A 23,061-nucleotide genomic window follows, 5' to 3' on the forward strand; every position below is an offset into this window, starting at 1 on the left:
TATATATATATATACATATATATATATATACATACATATATATATATATATATATATATATATATATATATATATATATATATGTACACACACACACACACATATGTATATATATGTATATATATACTGGTGTTTATGGTTCAAATGTGATTAAGATGGTTTTGAAATTTTAAATGAAAATAGCAAATATTGATTTGAATATTTTAACTATATTTGTGGGATTATTATTAATAAATGATTTATTTTGGAAACTTAGAAATTTAGAAAACTTGGTCAATTGTGAATTAGAAGGAGAGGAAATAAATTATTTTTTCTATAATGAGCGAAGGTGTTTGTTTCATTTTTTACTATCTTCGCACTAAAGTTATATTGCAAGTCCTTTAATTATATGTGGAAATTAGACATTTCATGTTGTCTTTTCTTTTGGTCATGTCTCATGAGTTAACTATATTTTGTCAGTTATTTAAACCTATATGCAAGGGCTTGTATGACCAAGTGCTTCTTAGTTGTTTTGAACTCCTTTTTGTAAATTGGTTTTGGTACTTTTTCATTGGAGTTTTGGGAATTTTTGTGTAGTGTCATAAGGAAGAGTGGCTTTCGAGTGGGGTTTGCACCCAAAGAGGTTAGCAGGATATCCCCTCAAAAGTTGGATAAGTAAGTGATAACCTAACAATATATTAGGGGTTTGGGTAGCTAAAACTTTAATTAAGATAATTGTACCCCTCTCATGGTTGAGTGCTAGTACAAACTCAGGATGTAGTGGGAAGGCTTGGAATGGAAAGCCAACAACCTTGTCCTCACGAAAGGATTTTTGGGGTCTGCATGAGACTTGGATGGGATCAGGGGTTTGGGAGAGGCTACCAGGATAACCCAAGATGGGGGTCAGGGCATATGGAGGCATGCCAGGATAACCATTCCAAGATATGTGATGACACTCTTCCCTTATGGTCACTATTTGTAGCCTTATTGATATCACCTAGAGTTTTGTTGTGGAGTCATGCTTGTGAGTATATTCTTTATGTGAGATTCTCGATGTCTTGTTTAGACCATGTGTGCATACCTTGTAGTTTTCTAGTGGGTCTTATTTCTATCTCCTAGCATGGTGGGGTGGTTCTTTTTGAGCCACATGGTCAGGTGGTAGTGCCACTTTCCATTGGGTATGTTTGTTCCTTCTTGTGGGAGTTGGATTCACATGTGTTCTAGTTGCTCTTTTGGGTTCCAGCATCTTGTATTTCCAGTTGATCCTATTGTTCTTCTTGGATCATCTTTGTAAATATTGGACCTTATATGACCAGTTGTATTATTTGTTATGTATGCCTTCATGGCAAGATGTAATTTTAATGTAAACATTATGTGTTCTTATGAGACTTAGTGGTTAAGTGCAATGTAATATTATTTCAATCTTGTAATGTAAAAGAAATGTATTGATGAGAATTATATAGTTAAATGTATATTTTTAATTAAAATCACTAATGTAATGTAATGGAAAGTATCATCATGAATGAAACATAGAGATGTTAATGTTATCACATGCAATTGTACTATGAAACAATCATTGTATAGCGTAATTGAGTCTTTAAATGATTAAATTATCTTAAGTGGATTAATTAACCTTAAGCAATGTTTACTTTAATTTTGTAAACCATGTTGGGAAACCCTTTAGGAGTTTAAGTTAAGTCTTTCATTTGTGCAAATTAAATGTTTATCTTAATGCATCATTTAGTTTATTACAGTTTTTATTTTTTAATTATTTACACTCTTCTTCAAGTGTTTTAGTTTATTCCCTTCGGGGTTTCCTGGTGAGGCATTACAAATGGTATCAGAGCCCAAGTTTCAACACTGAGTACTATTGTTTTAATGGAGCCCATCTAACTAGACCTATTGCTAAGTCTTAGTGCTTGTGTCTTCCTTGTTAGTATCCTTGTTGTAGATCTAAATTTGTGTTCTTATGTTGTTGTTAGGATTATGGATGGAAAACGTAAAGGGCGTGGTCACAAATGTGATCATGGTAGAGGTAGGGGTCATGGTCATAGTGCAGGTCATCAGAGTCCACGTCAGTCTATGCATGAGAGTGTTGAGAACATTCAGTCTATTCACTAGAGTGAGCACAGGGATGCTAGTTAGCATAGTGAGTAGCATTCTATTGAGCAGGTCCTTGAAAGGGAGGAGTTGCAATAGATGATCCAGGAGGTTTTGACTTGACTAAGTCCTAGACTTAAGGCCAAGCAATAGGGTAATATGCAATTTGAGGAATCACACCTTCATGATCATGTGGATAGAAAGAGAGAGAGGTCTCCTAGGAGGAGAGAGTATGCAGTTGACCAAGAGGCAGTAGTTTTGGTCATATGAGGGATTTTTTGAGATCTCGTCCTCCTATTTTTGATGGATTAGGCAGCGGACTTGAGGCTGAGATCTGGCTCATATATTTGGATAGGCATTTTTCCATGCATCCGTATGGAAATAACACCAAGGCAAGATGCACCATTATGCATCTCAGAGCTTTCACTTCTACCTGGTGGAGATTAGAGGAGCACAAGATTAATGTGGATATTGGTACAATGTCATGGGAGTTGCTTTTAGAGAGGTTCAAGGCTCGATTCCTTTCAGTGCAATGGAGACAGTGTTGTGCAAATAAGTTTCATGAGTTGTCCCAATTGGGCATGACTGTAGACCAATATGAGTACAAATTTTATGAGCTCAAACAATACGCTAGTATAGGGATTGATGAGGTGATGTTGGTACAACACTTCATGAGAGGTCTAAATGACCACATGAGTGGGGGAGTGTGAGTATTTGAGCTGACATCTATCAAGTTAGCCATAGTGAAATCTCAACTAGTAGAGAAGAATCTTCCTGTGCACATGGTGGTCAACCAGGGGTTCAGATTGGTAGTGCACCTTTTGGTGGGTTTGGGACTAGAGGTGGTCAGTCTTAGGTTGTTGCACCATATAGGAGTTTTCAGACACTCGCCAAGGGTGGTCAACAGCAGCAACAACAAAAAGTCTAATCTATTTTGAAGCAATTTTAGGGTCAGCATGGGGGTAATCCTCAGTTCAAGAAGGATAGGAAGTGGCAACAAGCTAGACAGAGTGTTTCTAAGGCCCCTAGTAGGGGTAGTTTCCAGCAGTCCAGTGGGCTAGTTGGAGGTAGAGGACCTGACAAAGGAGCTTGTTTCTCCTATGGTCAGTATGGCCACATAGCTGGACATTATCCATAGAGATTACAACAGACTGCTAGTCAGAGACTATCAGCTTCAGAGCCTACTATTGGGGATGCACGACGATCTCACAAATTTTTTGTGGTGGTTGATAACTACCAGGCTGAGCATCAAGGCATAGTGATTGAGACCATAGGTGTGCTGGTTGGTATATCTATCTCAATACTATTTGATTCAGGTGCTTCTGATTCCTTTATATTTTCCTCCATTGTGGGGCAGTGTGGGCTTGCATCAATGGGTGGCAAGTAGAGTTGGCTACTAGTTTTTGTGTGGTCATAGATTCCTTCATCCCTAGGTGTGAGTTGGACCTAGGACCATTTGCTACCATAGTTGATCTTCAAGTCATTTGTTTGGGGTCTTATGGAGTTATCTTGGGGATGGATTGGTTAGCATCACATAGTGCTAGTGTGGACTGTTGGCAAAAGGTAGTAGAGGGTTTAGATGACCATGGTAGGAAAGTTGAGATAGTTGGGATTCCTAGACCGATATCACTTTGTATGATCTCCGCAATGCAACTTAAGTGGTGTATGTGTTAGGGGTAATAGCTTTTTGCACTTTTTCTTGAAGTCGAGAAGTTGCTCTTGATAGTCATCCTCTTCTTTGGGAGTATGCCGATGTGTTCCCTAGTGACATTCCTGGTATGCCTCCAAAGTGAGATATAGACTTTCACATTGACATAGTTCCTAGAGCGGAATATATTTTGAGAGCACCATATCGGATGACCACTCAAGAATTGAGTGAGTTGAAGTTGTAGATTTAGGAATTGTTGGCCAAGGGGTTAATTATTCCTAGTGTTTCTCCTTGGGGTATGCTAGTTATCATTGTGAAGAAGAAGGATGGTTCCCTTCGATTATGCATTGACTACTGATAGGTGAATAAGGTGACCATTAGGAAACGGTATCCATTGCCTCATGTACATGATCTCTTCGATCAGGTAAAGGGAGCCAAGGTGTTCTCTAAGAATGATTTGAAATTCAGGTATCATACATTGCGTATCCTTGATTCAGACATTCATAGGATGACTCTTCATACTGGTTATGATCACTATGAGTTCATAGTGCGGCCATTTGGGTTGACGAATATGCCTTTAGTATTTATGAGCCTCACGAATGGGGTTTTTCGCACCTACCTTGATCATTTCATCCTTGTGTTCTTGGATGATATTTTGGTTTACTCTAGAACTATGGAAGAGCATGAGGGCCACTTACAATAGGTATTGCAATGCTTGAGGGAGAATCAACTTTATGACAACTTGGCTAAGTGTGATTTCTTCCAATCTAAGGTGAACTATCTTGGTCATGTGGTTTTAGGAGAAGGTGTATTTGTGGATCCTTCTAAAATCCAAGCCATTGTAGATTGGCCAGCACTGACTATTTTTTCTAAGGTTTAGAGTTTTATGGGCTTGGTCGGATACTACCACCATTTTGTTCAGTGTTTTTCCCAGATAGGTCACCCGATCACTTCTCTCCAGAGGAAAGGGAAGAAGTATGTTTGGCTGGAACAATGCAAGGCATCCTTTCATACTCTAAAGGAACTCCTTGTTAGTGCACCCATTTTGGTAGTTCCTAATCCATCCAGAGATTTCATGGTTTGTACTGATGCCTCTCTAGAAGGCATAGGAGCAGTGCTTATGCAGGATGGTCGTGTGGTAGCTTGAGTCTCAAAAATTTAAGGACCATAAGCTGAACTATCTAGTTCATGACTTATAGTTGGCAGTTGTATTTCATGTTGTATACACATAAAAATGGCTATGAGCAATTAAATAAATATTTAATATTTATTTAATAATTATTCTTCTATTAAATAGTTAATTTGAAAAGATTAATTTATTTAATTCATTTTCATGTCTTTCTATTAATTAATTTAATTGAAATATTTTGTTAATTAATTCATTTATTCTATTCCTCTAAAATAATTAAATATCTAATATTTAATTATTCCTTTTAACCAAGTTAATTAAATATCTAATATTTAATTATTTGCTTCAATCAAATAAATATCTAATATTTAATAGTTATTCTCCTATCCTATAGTCTCAAATATTAAATAATTTCTTAAATTATTTAATCTATTTTCCAACTCACTCTCCATCTCCACTTCATCTTCCCTTTGCCAACTCATCCATCATGTGGCTAAGGAAATTAATATTTCTTAAATATTAATTCATCATTTATCTTCAACCTGCAAACTTAATGAATATTGTGTATGTACACATATTTCAAAACCATCTCCTATATTCTCTCCAACACCCCCTACATCTTAGGAAGGACATGAGTCCACTTGTCCTATCATGCCTAAATCTTCTCCAACCATCCCTAGATTCTCTTAGTCAGCAACTCAGTCAAGGGGAGATGAGTGACACTTTTCTTCTCCTTCCCCCTTTCTCTCAACCTTCACCTTTTCTCACAGCCATCCAAATCTATAGATCTGATCATGATCGTTTATCTAAGCCACATCATCTCATCCTCTCAAGGTCTATAAAATCAAGAGCTTTAGTTGAGAGAGAGTTATACTTCAAGAGACTTCAAGTGCATTTTCAAGCAAATCATTTGTAAAACTTATGCATCCATAAGTTTTAATCTTGAAGCAAATAGCAGTTATCATATAGCATAATCATTTTAGCATAATCATGCAGTATTTCATATCATAGCATTTGTTAACTATCAGTTATCAGTCCATCTTCATATGCCATCTTGGAAGCTATCAGTGCATTGTCTAAGAGCACACCATTTGTAACTAGGAATAGTGGAGTTAGGACACAATGAGACATAAACCATGAAGGTGATATTAGTATTTTTATTTTATATGTATTTCATGTAGTTTCATTAGTTGAGTTTGGGTTTCCTGTAGCATTTCCATTTGTATTTTGTGAAACTAACTTGTTGCAGGTAACATTCTGAGGATGAAATTCAAGGACACATTTTGGCGCCCACAAAATCTTGCAAAAAGTAAAATTAACGTATTTGTAATGCAGATTCATGCATATGTGAATTATGATAATGCTTTTGCTCATAGGTTAGCGCATTTGCATCACAAGTTAGCACATATGCCATGCAAGTTAGCACTTTTGTCTAAAAAATTGCGCATTAGCATCGTCGGTTAGCACTTTTGTCTTTTAGGTTAGCACTTTTGTCCTCTAGATTAGTGCATTTATTAAATAAATCATGCTTTTGTATCCGCAGAGCAGTGCCTTTGTAGTCTAGGCTAGCATTTTTTCTCTACAGGTTAGCACTTTTGAGGAGAAAGATAGTGCATATGTTAGAATAGAGCTTTTGTTTCCAACTAACAAAATTTTCTTGCAGGCCCAAATGTCCAAGAAATTAGATTTTTTAAACTACTAACATGCATGTGCAGGATGGTGTTTAAGGCAAATTTTTGCATTTCCTCATCTAGTTAATTAAAGGCCTTATTTTGGGAAGTAATATATAATATCTTGTTCATTTAGTCTAACTAAGAGGATAAATTGACAACATGCAACTTGCATTTTTAATAACTTCTCTAAAATAGTTGCACATAGACTTCTAAAAAGGCTAAAATAAACACCATGTTTGTTGGAGCAACATCTCCAAATAGGACTTAGCCAACAATTGCTTTGCAAACGTTAAAAAGAACACTTATATTTTGTGTCTCGAAAGTGGTAGGTATATGCTCTCCCCTTAATTGGGTGACCAAAAAGCCAAACCCACTCTTTTATGCTTTCTTTACTTTCAAGCAATTAAATCATTTAGAGGGCCTGCCTTCTCGAGCTGCCTTGAGGGGGCCAGTGAGAGGGGAATGACCTAAAGTGGAAATGGGCTAATACTGAGTCCTTCCAATCCACTATAAATAAATTGTGTTTGTGACAAAAGTCCCAAACAACATGTGTTGATAAGTTCATAATGACACTATGTTTCCCCATAAACCCTATGGAGCATAACCTCTGTAGGCTGGGAACCTTCTGTATTTATAGAGCTAAAAGTGCTGAGTGTATGGCCACATGATCGGAAGTCTTTACTAAAAACCACTTGTACTAGTTGCCAAAATCCTTCTAGTTGTTGGCCCAGAAGGTCGAACCTCTGAAGTAGCTCACACACATACGGTTCCTAGTAGAGATATAATATTTGTCATGGGGAGTTTTCATGTAAACTAGTGGTTGGCCACCCCAAAGAAGTGAGTGCCAAGGGTGGAGCTAGTGGGGTCAAGCATATAAATATCCGCTTTGAATAGAGTAGCCTTGGGGGAAACCCCATGTGAGATTCAACAACTATTGTCTCAGACTGCCATAAGATTTGTACTTGCTTGTACATTTTGTTTATTAGACATTGTGTCTTCTATGTTTGTTACATGTTCCAAATGGTCAAAAAAATTGAAGAAAATTATCATCTATGCGTGAGAAAATCCAACAAATTGCTGAAAAAGTTTGATCAAAAGGGTAATACAAGAGCTTTCCAACACTTCAAACACTAGATCAAAACCAAAGTGTCAAAATGTTAGTATCAAAATAATTCTTGAAGTAGGTTTGTCTCTAAACCATCATGTATTTTCAAACTATCTCAACAACTAGGTCACTAATCCAACAAGTTATTCCCAAAAAATTCTATAAACATCAACATTCAACAAGATATTGATTCAAACATCTTAAGTGCAAAAAAAAAATCAACATCATTATCAAGTCTCTCATTAGGATAATCAAATCCTCTATCATGAAGCTTGATCAATCTATACTAGGTTCATAAATTTGGATATATCTTTTTTATTTTGAACCTAGGTTATATCAAAATCAGAATTGCACCAACATTGGAATCAAACAAACTTGTAAATTGTCAAATGCTTATATGACTTTTAAGTATCACATTAAGAAAATAAAACCTAGTTATAAAGCTACTCATAAAAGAATAAGATTCTTGTATATCAATCGCAAGATCTTATTAAAACACAGGACATTCCTACACCATTTTCATCACTACTTACATGGTTGCGGTACAGAGTTTGATGGTGAAATTTTGCAAAGACGTTCTTTTCAACAAAGAGATGCTTTATCACAATGAACAAATGATAGCGGTAAAATCAAAAAAGCATATCTTCCTAAACCAATAATCACCTATTGACTTTGTCCTTTGGAAATTTCAACAACTTTGAAATAATCACATGCAAGTTTGGACTAGAGCCCAATACGAACAACTTAGAAAACAACAACAAATGGAGGAAGAAGATAATCCTGTATTTCAAACTTTTGGGTTTACCACTGTTGACAAAGAAGTAGTCAGTAACACCATTAGAGACCTCGAGCAAGATTTCATATTTGATAGGCTAATGGAAAAATTGTTGGCAAAACAAAAAGAGAAATATCTCTTGATGTCGGCAAAATCTGGAGCTAAACTACCACAAGGATTTAACATAGAAATCTTGAAACAAGATGTAGAGGCAAGTAACACCCAAAACATAGATGATCCAAATAATGAAGATATGAACAAAGAAAGTCATGAAGAAATAAGGAAAGAAAGGGATGACACAAGAAAAGAGCGAAGAGATAAAAGAACTCACAAAGAAACAAGAAGAAACTATGTGGATAATCCATTATCAAACCTTACTCAACAAATGCAAACTCTACAACAATAGATACAAGACATGCAAAATGGAACAAGCTCCAAGAAGTATTCATTAGAATATATATGCACATATCCTTTCGATAAGAATTTGAATATGATACCATTTCTGCAACATTGTGAGATTCCTAAATATGACAAATACGATGGAAAATTTGATCCTCAGGATCACATTAGGGAGTTTTGTACTATGAGCATGGAATTTGCTCATGATGAAACTTACCTTATGCATTTTTTCCCTAGGAGTTTAAATGGACAATCAATGGAGTGGTTTTCAATATTACCATCCGGAATCAAATCTTTTGAAGAACTTGTGAATAGGTTTATTTCACAATACTCCTACAATATAAGGAATGAGATAACGATGCTGGATCTCTACAATGTTAAACAAAAGAATGGTGAATCTTTTATTATCTTCTTACAATGATGGAAACACATGTTTAATAGGTATCCCCGAGATGTACCTGATCAAGAAAAAATGGACATATTCATTGATAATCTTATTAGTGAAATGAGTTATCAACTAAGAATGCAATGTCCTCCCTCTTTTGCCAAAATGATCGAGAATGGTCTGAAAATAGAGAATGCAATGGTAAAGAAAGGAGAACTAAAACTTTACAATAATTCATACAACAACAATTCCAACAACAACAATAACAATGACAAACCCAAGTTCTAGTCAAAGAATGGGAATGTCAGCAATGAAGGAAATGACAATAATAGTACTACAAAACAACAACAACCAATTTTTAATCTATCAAGTCAAATCCCAAGCAATAATAATCCAAAAAACAATAAAGCCAAGTCCTTTTTCTCCAATCCTTGGAGGAAATTCACAAACATTGGAGAACCTTTGGAATCAGCTCTAAAAACTCTCCTTGCCAACAAATGGATTGTTTTACCAGAAGCAAGAAGTTATGAACCACTAGTCAAGCAACATTGTTGGAATGACAATCATTTGTGCAATTACCGTTGGAGTAAAGGACACCTAACAAATTATTGTCAAATATTGAAACACTTTATCCAAGATCTAATCGATAATGGAACCATCATAGTGGATAGCCATAAGACAAATGAATCATACCTAGCTTTCAAAATTGCACTTCCAAATTATAACAAAGGTGAACCATCACAATTAAAAGATGACAAAGGGAAAGCCAAAGTGAACTACACTTATACATATGATGATGTGGTAAATGTGATCATTGTTAAAGATAATCCATCTTCAGAGCCATCAATGTTATTACTAGAAGAAAAGCAAAGGTTACCTTTCCAGGTATAGCAAAAGACCCAACATCCACTTCACAGCAATACAATTTAGTAGAACAATTACAAAGAATACTCTCTCAAATATCAATTCTAGAACTTCTCAAGGTTTCACCTATGCATAAGGAAATTTTGGAGAAATCTTAGTAGAAACAATGGTTTCAAAAGATTTGGATATAGATCTGTTCCAAAACATGGTAGGACACCTTATAGCTCCTCATTGCTTATCATTTTTTGAAAATGATGACGCATCCTTACAACATCCTCACAATGCTCCCTTACATGTTGAAGTCTCCATTAATAAAACTCCTATCAAATGTGTACTCATAGATGGAGGAGTTAGCTTAAAAATTTGTGCATTAAGTTTTATAAAAGCTTTGGGATATTCAGAAAATGCAGTAGACCTAAAAAAGAAAATAACCATCAAAGCTTATGATGAAGCAACATTCTTCTAAAGGAATTGTTGTGCTACCAATAAAAATAGGACCTATGGAAAGGGATACATTGTGTCAGGTTTTAGATTTGAACCTCTCTTGCAACATTATTCTAGGATGACCATGGATTCACAAGATGTAAGCAATCCCTTCTACATATCATCAATGTGTGAAATTTCCTCATGAAAGACAAGAGATCACTATAATTGTAGATTCTAGTCAATATTGCTATAATTTGAAGCCAACACAAGATACAAGAGTTCTACATAACAAAGAATCAGTATATCCTACCAAAGAAATTAAGAAAATTTATGGGAAACTTTTGAGGAAAAGCTCAAATTAAATGATGAAGGATTGGGAAAATATTCTTTGCATAATTTTCCACTTTCCCCTAAGTCATATGGAAAGCCTACAGATATTCAATCAAAGACATCAGAAAGATCAAAACATATGTTTAAAGGGACATTTGTTAGTGTTGGAACTCTTGAAGAACAAAATGAAGATAAAGACATTCTTGGTTGGTTGTACAAGGATGAAGATAAAACTATAGCAATAGTAGCAAAAGTCAATATTCCCATAAAACAATATAGCAAAGGTTATGAAATCATGCAAAAAATGGGATATGAAGGAAAAGGACCAATTGGTAAGCAACATAAAGGTATTTCAAAACCTATTCATCCACACTCGTAATCCAAAGAAGATAAATCTGGGATTGGATATCTAAAATCCAATCAAAAGAAACATAATCATCCACAACAAAAGTGGAAAAAGAAATTAGTTTCTAAAGAAGAAAATTGGCAAGAAAAGCTACATCAAGCAGCAAAAATAGTAACAAATAAACAAAAGGAGAAAGAAGAACATGAAAAGCAAGACAAGGAGATTACCATCAAGGGTAAAGAAAAATCTTGTCAACAAGTTCTGAAAATACAAAAAAATGCAAAATTTGAACAAGATATTCCAGAAGCAGTAAAAATAGAGATGACAGAAATCAGGAAACTTTTTGCGCCAGACAACATTCCTGTATGGTATAGTGGAGTAGTCCTAGATCATGATTCAGAGACAGATTCAAATGAGTATGAATGGGGTCTAGATGCCTTATCTACTACATCAAGTAAGGAACACAATGGAGATCAAGAAGCTATCATAAAAGAAGACTTGTCTATTACAAAACAAAAGATGGAGTTAGAAAGAAGACAAGGAAAACTCAGAATTCAGAGAAAAGAGGCATATGCAAAAAGGAAAGGGAATGACAAAGACAAACAAGTAATGCCACAAGAAGTAAAAAAAAGGATAGATCAAGCATCTGAAAAATACAAGATTTTCATCAAAAGAGGAACAAGATGTATCCAGATATGGCAAAACCATAGAAGAATTAAGAGATAGTCAAGTTGGATTGACTATTAGTCCAGAAGAAGTTGAGTTTGAAAGGAGACAAAATCTAGTAAAAGAATCCTCTTTATCATGTACACAAGTATGTCAACTCCAAAATGTAAATGAGGTCAATCAAGAAGGAATTTGCAGTATTAAAGACGTGTGTGTTGATATAGTCCATTCATTTAAGGGACAAACATCAGTTGAAGAACCACTTGAGTGTGAACTACAAAATGCTAATATTTATTTTTTTTAAACTAATTCAAAGACACTTGAGAAAGACAATTCTCAAAAACATTTAATCTATGATAGTACCTATTCTATGCAAAAGCGAAATAAAACAAGGAAAGAGACCTATTGCTGAAAACCATTTCATGGCAACACTAGGTCAATCAAAAGAGAAAACAAAGGACGTATCTAATGGTGAAAACCTCTTTGAGGTGCTAGAAGATGGAAAGTTTGACATTCTTCCTGCATATTTTCAAGAGAGATTTGCTATCTAGATAGAACCAATAGAAGCAGTAAACATTGGTACATCAAAGGATCCCAAAATACTTCATTATGCTGCCTCATTATCAGAAAAAGAGAGGAATGAATACATGGAATTCTTTAAGAAAAGATAAATAAATTTTTCCTGGTCCTATGCAGATATGCTAGGACTTAATCCAAATCTTATCATGCATCATCTTAATATGGATTTAAATTAAAAACTAGTTAAGCAGAAGCTAAGAAAGATGCATCCGCATATTGCTCTTCTTGTAAAAACTGAGCTGGAGAAACTATTAGAAGTGGGTTTTATAAGACCTGTTGCTTATCCAGAATGGGTTTCAAGTATTGTACCAGTATCAAAACCAGATAAATGCATAAGGGTCTATACAGATTATAGAGATCTGAATAAAGCATGTCCAAAAGATGATTTCCCACTACCAAACATTGATATCATAGTGGACTTAACAACAGGGCATGAGATGTTTTCATTAATGGATGACTTCTCAAGATATAATCAAATAATAATGGCACCTGAAGGTCAAGAAAAGACAACTTTCACCTATGCATGGGGAACATATTGATGGAATGTTATGCCATTTGGGCTTAAGAATGCAGGAGCGACTTATCAAATGGCTATGACAACAGTTTTCCATGATATGATGCATACATTTATGGAAAATTATGTCGATGACATACTTGCAAAATCTCATACAAGACAAGAACATTTGAACATTTTAAGCAAGATTTTTGACAGGTTGGAAAGATATCAATTGAGATTAAATCCAAAGAAATGTGCATTTGGGGTAACCTCTGGAAAACTCCTTGGCTACATTATATCAGCTCATGGAATTGAAGTAGATCCTGAAAATGTCAAAGCTATCATGGAGATGGAGTCACCTAGGAACATAAGTCAATTGCGATCTTTACAAGGAATATTGCAATCAATCAGGAGATTTGTTTCTCAGTTAGCAAATAGATGTCTTCCATTTACCCATCTTCTACATAAAAATGTTCCATTCAAATGGGATCCAAAATGTGAAGAATCTTTTTTGCAAATAAAAGAATATCTTATGAGTCCTCCATTACTGATATCATGAACCAAAGGGAAACCATTGTTGCTCTATATCTCAGCAATAAATGTATCATTAGGAGCCCTCCTAGCTCAACATGATGATGAAGGAAAAGAAAGAGAAATTTATTATATCAGTAGCACGCTTGTTGGCTATGAATTAAATTATTCCTCAATAGAAAAGACATGTCTAGCAGTTGCATTTGCAACTCCGAAGCAGCGACATTATATGTTGATTCATTATGTGAAACTACTAGAAAAGATAGATCCTCTCATATATTTGTTGATCAAGTCAACATTGACAGGGAGACTAGCCAAATGGGTTATGATACTGAGTGAATTTGATATAGAGTATGTTGACCAGAAAGCTATCAAGGGACAAGTTATCATTAATCAATTGACTGATGCACCTTTACAAAATAACATGCCTTTGCACATTGAATTTCCTAATGCAGATATCTTGACAGTAAGTACAAACTTTTGGGAATTGTACTTTGATGGTTCTTATACACAATATGGATCAGGTACATGCATCTTTTTCATCACACCTTAAGGACACACAATTCCCAAATCATATAGACAGTGGTTTCCATGCACTAATAATACTGCAGAGTATGAAGCATTGGCTATTGGGCTTAAAATGGCTATTGAATGAAATGTCAAAGAACTACATGTCTATGGTGATTCACAACTTATCATCAATCAAATAAATGATGAATATCAAACAAGGGATGATAAGCTTATGTCATACAAACAGCTAATAGAGGAATTCAAAGGACACTTTACAGATATATCATTCACCCAGATTCCAAGAAATGAGAATAAAGCAATAGATGCAATGGCTACAATAGCATCTCGCTTGCAAAATAAGGAGAATCAACAATGTTACAAATTTCTCGTCTAAGATATCTTAACCCCTACCATTCAATCCCAACATACCTACCGAATTTGCCATATATCAGGAGCCAGTCAATCCTCATATGGTCAAACTTATCAGTATTTAAAAGACCATATCCTTCCTCTGGACTTATCTTGTAATCAAAGAAGGAAATTTATCCACCATTCCTCTCGCTATACTATAATTTTTGATATCCTATATAGGTGTGGTCTAGATGGTACTTTGTTAAGATGTCTTGAACAAGAAGAATCTAAGAAAGTTCTTAACGAAGTTCATGCAGGTATTTGTGGCACACACTCAAGTGGTTTAACATTGGCTAAGAAACTTCTTCGTATGGGTTACTTTTGGCCTACTATGGAAAGAGATTCATTCACATATGCTAGAAAATGCAAACAATGTTAGATCCATGGGAATCTCATTCATGCGCCAACACAAGAGTTATATCCTATGATAGGATCATGGGCATTTTCACAATGGGGCCTTGATTTGGTAGGAAAGATAAATCCCTCATCTTCTAATGGACATAAGTTTATTATGATAGCTATTGAATATTTTACTAAATGGATTGAAGCAGTGCCTTTAACAATAGTGACAGGAAAAAAAAAATCATCATTTATTTTGAATTATATAATCTGTCGCTATGGAGTTCCTATGACCATTATCACTGATAATGGAAGACCATTGAAAAATCAAGATGTGAAGGAGCTATGTGAACAATTTCATATCCAACATAGGTTTTCTACTCCATACTATCCACAGGGAAATGGTCAAGCTGAGGCATCAAACAAAACTATCTTGAAAATTTTGAAGAAAACAGTCAATGAAGCTGAAAAAGACTAGCACACTCAGCTAAATCCTTCTCTTTGGGCATACCGAACTAGCATCCACACTCCAACAGGGGCAACTCCATATTGTTTTGTCTATGGATCAAAAGCCATACTACCTATAGAAGTAGAGATACCTTCTTTATGAGTATCCTTGCAAGGTCTTATACCAGAAGAACAACAATGAGGCTCTTGACTCCAGGAACTAGAACTGATTCAGGAACACTACCAAAATGCAACAGATCATTTGAAAGTATATCTACAAATAATGGCAAGAAGCTATAACCATAGAGTCAAGCCGTGCATTTTTTAGATTGGAGATATAGTTCTGAGGGAGAATCCAAGAAATCAACAAGATCGAGAAAAGAAGGGAAAATTTAAACCAAATTGGCTAGGACCTTTTGTCATAGTAGTAGCATATGGATCAGGAGCATACAAGTTATCTAACCTTGAAGGTGATTGGTTTGATGAACCTATCAATTCTATCCATCTCAAGAAATTCTATGCTTGATATATAAAGTCCTAAAAAAATCAACAAAAATAATATAAAGTCCTAAAAATCAATCAATAAAAAGCATATAAAGTCTTGAAAAAATCAGTAAAAATCGAAAAAGAAAGAAAATCCCTAAAAAGTATAAACAACAAAAAAAAATTAAAAAAATGCAATAAATTTAGATAGTAAAAATTTGGTAAACAGGCGCTATCTAATAAGTAAGTTCCTTCATCTATGATATCGCTTTGAGCACCTATCTACTTCATCATATCCATCTATTGCTTCCATCATATCCTAACTTATCCATTCCATTTTTCACATCCATTTGCTCTGAACCATTTAGCAAGAAATATGCAGCTTACCAACAGTTATCAATCTTTGACATACTTGTCGTAGTCAATGTCTTAGATTTTATCAAAATCAATCATATCTGCATTTGTATCCCGCCATGGTTTGGATCTTGATCAATTCATACATCCATAATAATTTTGTTTCCACTGGGGGCAAAATCGTAATTCCTTTTGCTAAGGTGATCTTTTGAATCTTTGAAAATCCCCAAACATTCGAAAAACTTAGAAAAACCAAAAACACCTAGGATTTTGAAATAGATAACGAGCAACAAAGCAACAAATCAATCAAGGCATTTCATCAACAACTGAATCATGAAACTCAAAAACTGAAGAATCAACCAGCAAGTAATATAGGATTATTAAAGATCATTCATCAAGATGATTATATCAGTTAATGACCATAAGAAAATGTGAATGATATATAAGAGTCAGTGTTTATATCTTGATTTTATTGCTAATCATGTACTCTATGTGACTCAAGGATGTCCATGACTAGAGAAGCTATGATGGGGCATGATCATTTTATTTGATTGTTGTCTGTGGTTTATCTCTTACTACGGTATGAACTTGTCTTAGGATATGATCGGCAAAAGATCAAGGAGGACGTTCCAAGTCATGCATGAAAGGGGATACTCCTTGTCTATTCTACATGCAATACTCAGGTCAACTTGATCCATTATATCAAGTTGCTTGTATTAACTTGCTATATCAAAATCCATGTAAGAAATACCCAGGTCATCTTGAATCTTTATGTCAAGTTGCTTGTGTTTTCTTACAACATTTTAAAGCTCAATGATGAAATCAAGCACTGCTACAAGATAACATATGAATAATGGCAATATCATTTTAGTTAGATCATTTCATTAACTCATTATTCATCTGCATTATAATCATTCATGTTCAATTACATTATAAGCATTTCATTTCATTAATAGATCAATGGTGATAAATAAAGATTGAGTAGACTTGGACAAACAAAAACAATTTACATCTAATCATTATAGGTGCATTCATTTTTAGAATCATTTTAATCATCATCCATTTCATTTAGTTGCATTTAAATCATTGCATTAGTTTGCATTCAATAAAGTGCATTTCAATCATCATATAGTGTATCATCATTATTATTTGCATTATCATTCCATTAACGATAATTTAGTTGCATCTTTGCACTTTAGATTCATAATCATTATAAACATTACATATAAAAATAAAAAATATTTCATGTAGATTATTTGCATTTACATCATCATAAGCATTAAATCAATCATTCATTTGCATATCCATATAGATCATTGCATTTGCATCATTTAGATATCATTTAAGTTAGTAATCATTTTCATTTGCATCCAAGATCATCAAAATAAAAAATGAACAAAAGCATTTATCATTGCATCATCATATAAAGCATCATCATCAAAAAATAAAAAGAATAACATGCATAAATATCACTATCCATCTAAATCATTGCATCCATATAATCAAAGCATAATTTATCATCATTGCATCTTCTTGACTTGGATGAAGAGACCATCTAGACTGGTAGCGGTGATGCTACTCTGGTGGGTGGCATTGCGAAGAGGACCAGGGCCAGTGTCAAGAAAGTTGTGGCTGCTCCTGCAAAGAATCTCCCTAATCTTAGGGATAACATCAAAGAGTTGCATGAAATTAGAAACACTCTGGAAAAAGCTTTGGAAAAAATCAACTAGTTTCTTCTAGACTCTGGATGGCCTGCTGGCTTTATGGGGCTTTTTTTGGTTTTCTTTGGTTTTCTGCTGGTTTTTTGTAGGCATGTCCTCTTTTGTTTCTTGTCATTTTGTTGTTTAAGTTCTACTTGTAAAGGGTTTCGGAGCCCCTTCAAAACCTATTTTTACCTTAATCAAAAACATAATAAAGATCGTCATCATATAGAATCCATGTCTCCATATAGATCATCATAAAAACAATAAAAGTACAAGTATACAATGATATCAAATAAGCAATACAAGTTCCTCCAAATCAAGTCACGGTTGTCATGTACCACTACCACCTAACTTTTTCTGTCTGTGTGGCTATGGGAAAGAAGATCCTCCAGATGCTTGTCTCCCATGATCACCACTCCTCTAAGGAGGTCCCATGACCCCACCACTGCTAGTATCCATCAACACGGTGGTATGATAACTACATGCTCTCTAGCTTTCTTTAACTGCCTCCTCATATCGTCATCGCCAGTGGGAAGTCTCCTTCCCCATCCAAACTAATTCTCTAATAGTGTTAGCTGAGAGAGTACCTGATCCAACTTGTTGAATATGATCAAGAAGGCCTTGAGTATCTTGTTGTCTCCTAACAGCTCTATCCCTCTCAGCCATGACACTCTGCACCTATGCTCAAAGCTGATCAATCTATGCTCTAAGACTATCAACGGTCTCTTGCTTTGGCACATCATGCTCTGGGGCATCCTGCTCTAGCATATCATGCACTAGTGCATCTTGCTCTGGCAAATCCTGTTGTGGTGCATGAACCCCAATCCCCTCCTCACCACCACTCTATCTAACTATTGGAATCTTCATCCGAGTAGCTCTCGCAATCCATCATCTAATAAGGGGAAAATGATCCTTTGGATCCTCATCATCTCCACCATGAGATGCAATAACCCTAGGGTCTAGCTGAATCTAACCAAAATCAATGCCTCTCCCGCAACCCCCATCCAGTCTAGTCACCCTACCTCTTCCTATCAATGGAAACCCTCTCGATGATCTCATACCTACCTTGCCATGCTCCCTCCCAATCCATCCAACATCCCTCCCACCCATAGGACGTGGTCTCCCAATCCTGCCAACTAGTCCAAATGGTCCTCCATGGACTCTCAATCGACCTCCCCTCCATCTAGGTCTCCTACCACCACCACCTCCATCCCCACCCTCATCTCCACCTCCCCCAGCCTCTTAAGCAGCTTTGAGCTCTCATCTCCATCTACATCTCCTCACACCTAGATCATTTGAGTCATCATCCTCATCTCCTGAGCTGGGAGGAGGATCTGTTGGATCAATAATATGAGGAAATGGATGAGCTAGTATGTACTGAGCATAATTTGCAGTAACCCCAGGATAAAGAATGTGTAATCTCATATCATAAGCCACTCTTGGAGTAGAAAGAAACTTTGTGCGAGCAATCTCAAATGACAAAGAAGGTCCCCAATCTTGTCTATCTCTATACCATTGAGCATATATCGTCACACCAGTAGGCATAGGTTGGATGATCCCAAATTGTCTAAGAATGCGACTAATCAACTATTGCTCAACAATGTAAGGAGTCTGACTAATGAGATATCTACTTTGCATGATAAATGGTAATGTCCGTGTATCATTCATCCATGGCTCACAATCAACATATGGTCTCCAAGTAATGCTATCCAATGAATAAAGCACCCAATGCCAATACTCCATCTTACCCAGCATATGCTGAGTAAGGATACCTGCATAAAAATACACATATGGCAGCCTCTCTCCATGAACTCTATGATGGATAGGCCGAGTAATAGCAATGTGCTCCTAGCACTAGATCTACAATAAAGTGCATCCTGTAAAAGAACTAGAACTCTCATCATATGCCACCTGATGAAGATCATGATATAAATGTGCAAGCATGCAAACACACCAAGCATATCGAGTACTACGTTGCATCATACTCAGGAGAATCTCACCCCATCCAATAGAAAAACCTCATGATCACCTATCAGGATAAATAAATCCTCTAATCAAACCAGAAAGAATCATAGGGAGAGTCTCGTAATACATCACCATATCCTCCCATCAGATCTCTCCTCTAGCGATGCTATCTTCAGCAAACATGACTCTGGAAGCCTATGTCCCAGCATGATCCTGAAAATCATACTGCACTAACTTGCCAGTCACTAGGATGTGCAAAATCTTATACACATCCTTGAGTGTCACACTAATCTCACCAGTGGACAAGTGGAAAGTGTTATGCTCACTGTTCCATCTCTCGGATAACACCATCAACAATCCTTTATTATGCATAATCTCAAGCATATACAATAGATGGGGTAAACCACAGGCATCTATATGTCTAACCTTAGCCTGTGTCAGCTTTGGCACTAAATGACGTACTACCAATAATTTCTCCCGACACTGGAGAATATAAAGTTTCTCCTATTTATCAAGAGAATTCAATCAATCGTCAACTAACTATCTATCTATCACATCAAAGCGATCACTAATCTATCAAATCTATCAAATCAAACTGAAGCAACCTACGCTATATCTATCAAATCAAACTAAAGCAACCTACGCTATCTATCTATCAAATCAAATTGAAGAAAATTAAGCTATCCAATAATTTTAAAACCTATCAATCATTGTTTTCTATCAATCACCGAGTTCATTCAAAACTCTGCTAAGCTCTTCCATCAGAAACTAAATTGGTTTCTTAGAGCTACTCAATCAAATGAACCAAAACAAATCAACTCAAATCAATCAATCAATAAATCAATCAATCAAGTCCCTATTCATCATACATGCACATCAAACACGTTAAATCTAATCATCAAAGTAATTTTTAGCTTTTGCACTTATCAAAAACATCAATTTTGAGAAAAAGTGCTAAACTACAGCTTTTGCACTATCCTATTGAGAAAAAACACTAAACAAAAGCATATGCGCTATCTTTTTGATCAAATGTGCTAACCCTATGAACATATGCGCAAAAAAAAGCAAAAGCGCTAACTTTAGCTACAAAAGTGCAAACAAACAAAGCAAAAGCGCTATCTTATGCATATGTGCTATCATACTTAACATATGCGCTAACAAAATGATCATAAGCGCTAAACTATGCATATGCGCTAACCCAAATTGCATATGTGCTAAATAAAAATGCGAAAGCACTAACTTAATATCAAAAATCTTGAAAAGATTCAAAAATTCACAAAACGTGCCTAAAACATTAAAAGTTGCACGACAAGTTGAAAACAAAGCTCGACATAAGATACATACCGGATACCCATACTCGAGAGGTCACTGATATCGTCGCACACACTCAAATAGATGGTTCTCCATAGGAAGCACCATTTCGCCACCTCACCAAGAATATTTTCTTCACAAGCTGACAAGGATAACAATGAAATTAAAATTAGCCTTGGTTAGTTTTATATTTACTATTCGAAGAGTAATTAATGCTACTCAATGGGGCAATTTAATTTGTTTTTTACAAATTAATTTAATTGACAGAATTTTTATCAATTATCATGAGATCAATCATTCAAACCAAAGTTTTCAACAATTTCACGATCAATCTCCTGAGGGGGCACACAATCAGGATTTTGATCTTCATCAGGCGCATTATCTAGACTTGATTTAATCTTTGAAACAATGTTGTCTTGACATTATTTCAAAGAGAGGAAAAATGTATACACATAAAAATGGCTATAAGCAATTAAATAAATATTTAATATTTATTTAATAATTATTCTTCTATTAAATAGTTAATTCGAAAATATTAATTTATTTAATTCATTTTCATGTCTTTCTATTAATTAATTTAATTGAAATATTTATTAATTAATTCATTTATTCTATTCCTCTAAAATAATTAAATATCTAATATTTAATTATCTCCTTCAATCAATTAAATATCTAATATTTAATAGTTATTCTCCTATCCTATAGTCTCAAATATTAAATAATTTCTTAAATTATTTAATCTATTTTGCAACTCACCCTCCATCTCCACTTCATCTTCCCTTTGCCAACTCATCCATCATGTGGCTAAGGAAATTAATATTTCTTAAATATTAATTCATCATTTATCTTCAACCTCCAAACTTAATGAATATTGTGTACGTACACATATTTCAAAACCATCTCCTATATTCTCTCGAACACCCCCTACATCTTAGGAAGGACTTGAGTCCACTTGTCTTATCATGCCTGAATCTTCTCCAACCATCCTTAGATTCTCTTAGTCAACAACCTAGTCAAGGTGAGATGAGTGACACTTGTCTTCTTCTTCCCCCTTTCTCTCAACCTTCACCTTTTCTCATAGCCATCCAAATCTGCAGATATGATCACGACCATTGATCTAAGTCACATAATCTCATCCTCTCAAGGTCTATAAAATCAAGAGCTTTAGTTGAGAGAGAGTTAGACTTCAAGAGACTTCAAGAGACTTCAAGTGCATTTTCAAGCAAATTATTTGTAAAACTTATGCATCCATAAGTTTTAATCTTGAAGCAAATAGCAATTATCATATAGCATAATCATGTAGTATTTCATATCATAGCATTTGTTAACTATCAGTTATCAGTCCATTCTTCATATGCCATCTTGGAAGCTATCAGTGCATTGTCTGAGAGCACACCATCTGCAACTAGGAACAATGGAGTTAGGACACAATGAGACATAAACCATGAAGGTAATATTTGTATTTTTATTTCATATGTATTTCATGTAGTATCATTGGTTGAGTTTGGATTTCCTGTAGCATTTCCATTTGTATTTTGTGAAACTAACTTGTTGCAGGTAACATTCTGAGGATGAAATTCAAGTGGACACACATGCTTTAGTTAGGTGACAACATTTTCTGTTAGGGCGTGTGTTTGAGTTGCATAGTGATCATCGTAGCTTGCAGTACATTTTCACGGAGCTGAACTTGAATGCTCGATAGCATAGATGGATGGAATTCCTCTGTGAATATGATTTTGAGGTTAAATATATTTAGGGGAAACATAATGTAGTGGCAGATTCTTTGAGTCAGTAGATGATATGAGGTTTCAACATTGTCCCTTGGGGTGGATTTGAGAGATAGAATTCATAGGATTCTTCCACAGGATACCTTGTATCAGGATGTTAGAGTCGTGACTGAGACTAGATGACCTTTAGAGGGCAAATATTCTAGATATAACCTTGAAGCAAATGGTCTTCTTTGACATCTTGAGAGGATCTATGTACCTCCATTGGATAGACTTTGTACTTTGATTATGACTGAGGCCCATCATGCACCTTAGTCGGCACATCCTAGTGTCAAGAAGATGCACGCAGATCTGAGACAGATATATCATTGGGCTAGCTT

Source organism: Cryptomeria japonica, chromosome 4 (assembly GCF_030272615.1).
Source record: "Cryptomeria japonica chromosome 4, Sugi_1.0, whole genome shotgun sequence".
Classification (NCBI taxonomy): Eukaryota; Viridiplantae; Streptophyta; class Pinopsida; order Cupressales; family Cupressaceae; genus Cryptomeria; species Cryptomeria japonica.